The following is a 7,014-nucleotide window of genomic DNA, read 5'->3' as shown; positions in this document are numbered from 1 at the left end:
GACTCAAATGTTTCTGCAAAGTCATTTAGTTTGAATGCAAGCACGTGAATTGTTATGATATTTTATATGTATGCTTCGTCAATTAAATTTAGAACCTCCCTGGCTTGCACAATTAAGGAAGTGATTAAAAAGTCTTAAACTAGGTTTTGTGGCATCAACATTATTCTTACAAACGTAGTCCCCGAAATAAAACCACAAATGACAACATCGAAAAAAAAGTGATTTAATAAATCCGCTAACAAAAACAATACACAATATACATTTGAACTTCTTTGATTCAGCATAAGATCATTGCTTCTGTGGAACAGTTCGTACTGAAAAAGAAGAGAATACTTTATTAAACGCGCGCTGTAAACAGCCCCTGTACAGAAAACATTAATTGGTCGATCAACAATGACGAACAAAACATATTAAAATGTTCACTACAAGAGGTCGGCCTTGTTTGTATTGTAGCAGGGTTCGGTATAAGGAGAACTTATACTGCCTTGCTCCTTTAGCTAGCTTTTGTAGCAACGCGGTAGAGTGTCTGCCTGATTTGGAACCGGGAGGTCCCGGGTTCGAACACCAGTGTGGCTTGGAGATTTTTATGGCTGAGTTACATTGTCGCTCAACGTAAAAAAACACATGTGTGTCTGGCGTCCCTCAGATGTCGTGGCATGGGGAAATTCGTGGAAGAATTTCTTAATAGGATGGGGTGTATGGATACCTTGCTATATGAGCTAGCTTTTATAGCGACGCGGTAGTGTCTGTCTTATTTAGAACCGAGAGATCCCGGGTTCAATGCCCATTGTGGTTCGATAATTTTCTGTATGGGTTATAGTATATGCTTTTTTTCTCTGAATCATAGGAATCGTATTAAAAAATGTAACCAACGATTAAGCAAATAGAAAAGCCTTTCACAAAATAGACTTACCGGTATACACTAAAAATCAGTATAAACTGTAGTGTGATTTCCAGTATACGACGTTAATTTACCAACTAAGACTGCGTTAAACGAACGCATTGCAACAAACCTTGCAACGTGCTGCCCTCGAACGCAACAACCATCTATCGGTTGTCACTGGAACATCATCCTGTACCACAGTAGCCGGTGGCAGGGCATCCGGAAGGCGCACCACATGGGCAGGAAATGGTCCCCGAACATCTCTCCACCGCCAAAGTCGCCGAATACGTCCATGAAAATCTCCCCTAAGGAAGGGTAGAAAGAAAGAAAATGTAAATTTGAGCCGCGCTCCATGAAACGGGGCTTAATGCACGTGCGTAAAGCGTCGTCCCAGATTAGACTGTCGGGGATTACACTTTCCGCTTTTATTGTATTTTCCGTTTGAATGAAGTTTCTTCTTATATAAAAACAAGTTTTGACGGAAAGTGTCGCTAATGATTAGCCTGTGAGGACAGCACAGGCTAATCTGGAACGAGACTTAACGCTATACATTAAGCCCCATTTTCTTAAGAGCGCGTCTTATTTATGCTATGCTTTTCAATGTTTATCGACCAATAAACAACGATTTGGAGTTCGAGAGCGTTTGAAGTTGAATGCGAGGGTGTTATACTAGTTTTTGTGTGTTTTTTGTCCGTTAATCAAACATTATTTCAACATTATTTGTATCACCCGCGTCATGCTCAAATGGGAATATCAATATAATGGCAGAAGCGGCTAGCATAGCTCTTAGCAAACTTGCGAATACGCGCAGTCTTGTCAGGAGCTACCCAGTCCGTTGCAAAGTCATTGAAGTTTTCTTGTTCTTATTAGCTGATAAGTTAACTTCTCACCAGAAGTGAAAAAAAGACTATTTTCGCATCACGCGGGTCATATAATGATATGATATGTGCATTTCTGATCTTTGAGATTCTAAAAGGCTACCTTAACTTATAAAATTTTCATTTATCGTTGATGAGAGCTCATGAGAAAATACAAATATTCACAAAAAAGTTTTTTATCACGTCATCAACTGGCGCGGATGGCCTATAAAGTGATTGGTTCGGACGTTCGTCTATCTGCCCATGCGGGTGGCGTTTACTCAAAATAACACGTTTCTAAAACATCAATCATTACTGCTACAAAATTGCCAATTGCATGGATATTTTCTTTAAATATTATCAACGAACCAGCATCTCCTTTGACATGGAACTTTGTTGGACTAACACTAATTCTTTAAATTATTTGACTTTCACATTCTTAAAATATTTGAACGCACTTCGGCGGTATTTTCACTCCGCAATTTAATAATAGTGTGCTCACGTAATTGTTTTCATGTCAAGTCAAATACTTTTTACATACAACTAAAATCCTCGACGTGTTTTTAAAGGATGATACAATTTGGTAGATTAATTATTAATTGAATTTATGTGACGATAAGATGAATAATTATATTGATATGACTTTCTTCCACAAGCATCTATAGCACTCTTTTGTGTTATAGTAGACTGATATAAGTTGACTTTGCTACGCTAAGACTTTGTCCACGTCCCAATTGGGGTGACCGTAATTTGCTTAAAATATGATCACCGTTGAAATATTATCCTAAACACTTACCTGAGACGGAATCCGTCATTATCACAAAGGTGTATAAAATCACCACTACGATGTACAATATCGCTTTAAACGATTTCATTTTTGTTGAATGAATAAAAAAAAGTGTGCAGCTGGATTCCTAGCCGAATATTTTGTGTGTGAATGATATGCAAAAGATAACGACAAGCAATTAAATACAACATTAAACGACAATGCTTGTTTTGACGCTGCTTCGATCAGTTTTTGGTGGGCGCTGTTATTGTAAAAAAATGTTATTTGTCAACCTTTTAATTAGCGTGGTTCGCGTGGCATGTTCGCAAATTTATTGCGGTGCAGCCCTTTACAAAGGGCAAAAACATGGCTAATTGACATGTCAACAAGTGTAAGCACGTTATCAACTGCTAACGACGCGTATTGATTGCTGTTTATGATCGGTATTCGAACGCTAGTTGGACTTTTGATAATTATTGACAGTTTTATTGACATCATTTAGTATTCTGTATTGTAACTTTTATGCGACTAGTTACACACAAATTGATAATACTTAATAGTAATCTGGTCATTGTAATTCATTACACGAAACCTAAGGCATTTGGCATTTGTTGCTACCCCCCCCCCCTTGCTGCTCCTCTTCCCCAGCTGTTCCGAGCCATAATTGTTTGGGGCGGGGATTGGGGGGAGGGTATTCCAAGAAGAACGTTTTAGCTCCAGTTCGCTAAATTTGCTAATGGGTTTGTAATCAGGTTTGTATTTTCGAAAATCATCGTTTAATTAATTATAGATTAATTAAAAAACGTAAGAAATAATGGAAAAAAATAAACATGTCTGCATGTCATATACATTCTTATAAAAGACGATGTAATAAGAGTTTCAGAAACAAATTACAAAGAATCAAAGTTTAGCCGACCTACCTATCCACTCTTTTATGGCGCTATAAGTGGAAACAACTGAGTGATTTGATCTCAACGTGCTCAAGGCATCGATATTGGAGGTTATCGTGTGGTTCTTGCATGCAATGTAAACATTTAAATGGAAAATCCCTGTTTTGACATAATTGTATTTTATTGCGTGTTTTTTTTTTGTAAAATCTTCTGCAATCGTTTACACTTCATTCCAAACAACTAATGAATAAAGAGCAGTCTTCGGTACTGATGGTAATATATTTATGTCCAAAAGTCACCGTTGAACTAAAACGTACTAAGCAATAGAGAAAGTGTCATCTGTTTCCGCTAACTTCACCAAACAATTAGGGAAGATGGGTCGGCGATATTTGTTTCGGTCACTTCTTTACGATTCCCCGCTTTAATGCAAATATGTAATGGCATGCAGTAATGTTTCAAAATTCTATTTGATATTCTTTTTTCTTAATTTTCAACTTTGAAATCAATTTAGCCAACGCGATCTAATGTAGAAAATTATCGCAAAAAGTTATTTTTGTATATATTATCAAATTAAGATTTTTTGTCGAAACGAAATAAATGGAAAAAAATACGCCTTACAATTGACAAATGTCGGTCCATATTTAAAGGTCAATGCTTTTAAACTTAACTTCATCATTCGAAAGGCAATTTTAAAATAAAGCGTCTCACCTGGTTATCTTGCTGAGATGACATATTTATGAGCCGTGCTCTGTGAAAAAGGGTTTAAATGCATGTGCGTAGTGTCATCCCAGATTAGCCTGTGCAGTCCGCACAGGCTAATCAAGGACGACACTTTCCGCTGTAATGATATTTTTCGTTTCAAGAAAGTATCTTTTTAGCAAAAAACAAGTTAAGGCGGAAATTGCCGACCCTGATAATCTGGAAAAACACTTCGCACATGCTTTAAACACCATTTTCACATAACGCGACTCATTATATATATATATATATATATATATATATATATATATATATATATATATATATATATAGTGTTTTTCCCAGGCCATTTTAGCGTGGCGAAAAGCCACGCCGCCCTCCCGGATCGCCACGCTGCCCTTTTTTAAAGGCAAATTTCGCCACGCGCCCTTTTTTTCAAAGGCAAATTTCGCCACGAAATTTGCCTTACGATCTAGCTTGGTCCGCAAAATCAGCTTCCTTGATTGTCTGTGACGCTCCGACTGTGCTTGATTTACTCGAGAGGCGTCAACGTCTAATCGACTATATTTAATTGAGCAGATTTACCGCTCGATTACGTCTTACTGGCTGCCCCAAAGCTGTGAATTAGTCATGCGTGAATAACCCCGTGTCAGTATCAATCGATAATGCCGGAGGCTATGTTATACCAAGCGCACTTTTCGCTCGGCAATGTGTACTCCTCCACGATATAATCATTACTTCGGAGACATTTGATGAAAGACTCGATGTTATTCTTGTGGCAATTGTGCTTTGCATGCATTATTCAGTTATATCAAAACATATTTTTTTACGCATCATTACTTTTAAATTCACAAACAAATTTATTCTTTATCGATTTCGTCTTTAAGATAATTAGATCTAATTATTGAAATAATTACCGAGACGTATACCAATTTAACAAAATACTAATCGCGTATACGATTTAACGTTGCTATGCGCACCTGTCGCTTACATCATTTGACATTTTATCGGGTGGCCCATTTTATCAACATGGCGGACTATACAGAATTAAATTGTGACTCGGCAAAAATGGCAAATAACGTCGTAAACGATCGAACTAACGATGGAGATTATACATTAAGAAGGAATAAACGAAATGTCTGTGATAATCAACGATGCATAAAAATGTTTTAGATAGCAACAACATAATTTATTTATTTGTAATCTACTCGGTGGATGTATGTCACGGAAACGAGTGTTTGCATATTGTTAGAGATCAATTTACTCGCAATGTTATTTTAAACATCTGTCGAGATTATTGTTAGAAAATGGGATAAGACAAACATGGTTTCATTTATATGTTAGTGGATCTGTGTATAATCAGATTCATATGCATATATTGCTTTATTATGTTTGTCGTGCTGTACAGTTTATTGAAACAGCATGGAACTTAAATGTTCATTGCAAGGCTAATATATTAATATAAATCATAGTAAGTTAAATACATCTATTACCATTAAATGTGCTTGTTTATATATATGTTATTTTTTCCACAACTGCTTCGTGGAGCAAATAACATGGAACGTTTTTGCCCTTTTTTGCCTAAACTGCGCGCTAAAATGCCCTTTTTGAAAGTAATGCGCCATGCCCCTTTGCCCTGCTGGGAAAAACACTAATATATATATATATATATATATATATATATATATATATATATATATATATATATATATATATATATATATATATATATATATATATATAATCTTATGTCACAAAACTGATATAATTATAACATGAATTGAAGTTGTTAATTAAAGTCGACAGATTGCCAACAGGCATTTTATATTTAAAACATTTTGGATATTTTACAGTTACAATGCGCACTCAGCGGCATATTGTGTTATTATGCAATGTTGTTCCTGCACATGCATATGATGCATGCATTCACATATTTAAATGCTTATAGTTAATAAAACAAATATGATGTATATAACTGCGAGCTATACAAGTCCGAGTGCATGCTACTGTAGTTTAACTATAACTTATTTTTTACATATCGTTTTGTAGAATGACAATGTGTTGTTTTTTTAAACAAAACATACATGAGTACAAAATGAGCTTTTAGCACCCCCGTTTAGAGGTATGTTTCTTATTAGTTTGAATTAGTTACTCATTTGATTCGTCAAGTCTTGTTATTCTTATGAAAATGTAAATTTTACAAATGCATTAGGAATCGGCGATGTAAAAGTAGATGATAATAAAAAAATATAAATATTCTTTATCAGTGATTTTGGGAGAATGCCCAGTTTGGGGCTTGGCTACGTAGAAGTGTACCGTCAATCTGTCAACTTCGATATGTACATAGATGGTCAATTACTATCCATGGTAAATTCAGCAACAGGGTTATGAATCCCCGTGATCAATTATCAATGATCAATAAATAGTGTTGTTATTTCATTCATGATGAAGTATTCTTATTTGAGTATTAGTGTACTTAGAAATCAAACTACAATTAACTTTCAGAAATAAGTATGTGACAAAACAGCAATCAAAACAACAATACACTTTATAACTTTATTATATTTTTGAGAACCGTATAACAAGCTTTTATTAAAAAAGGAATCAACAACAACAGATTAATAACAAATTAATTTTAAAATATATTAGCCTCGCTGTGTGAAAACGGGGCTTAATACATGTCCGTAAAAAGTCGTCACAGATGAGCCTGTGCACTCTGCACAGGCTAATTAGAGACGAGACTTTACACTTTTATGGTATTTTTCGTTTAAAGGTCCCTTTTCAGTGGAAACCAGTTTTCACCGAAAGTGTCGTCCTTGATTAGCCTGCGCAACTCCACATGCTTATCACGTACAACACTTACCGATCTGGTACAACACTTACCGCACATCAAATCCCGTTTTCCCAGACCATGACTTG

The 7,014-nt window shown here is 35.6% G+C and overlaps 1 long non-coding RNA gene across 1 annotated transcript; it reads right to left on the bottom strand.

Annotated features, from left to right (window-relative positions):
• Positions 1 to 210: 210 nt before the first annotated feature.
• LOC127831964 (uncharacterized) lies at positions 211 to 2,942 on the bottom strand. Its single transcript, XR_008026585.1, has 3 exons — positions 2,537 to 2,942; positions 1,014 to 1,188; positions 211 to 314 (listed from the first exon to the last, which is right to left on the bottom strand). It is a non-coding gene; the product is annotated as an uncharacterized LOC127831964 (long non-coding RNA).
• Between the last annotated feature and the right edge of the window lie 4,072 nt (positions 2,943 to 7,014).

The sequence above is a fragment of the Dreissena polymorpha genome, chromosome 5, assembly GCF_020536995.1.
Source record: "Dreissena polymorpha isolate Duluth1 chromosome 5, UMN_Dpol_1.0, whole genome shotgun sequence".
Classification (NCBI taxonomy): domain Eukaryota; kingdom Metazoa; phylum Mollusca; class Bivalvia; order Myida; family Dreissenidae; genus Dreissena; species Dreissena polymorpha.
This window is presented reverse-complemented; position numbering and strand designations above follow the sequence as displayed.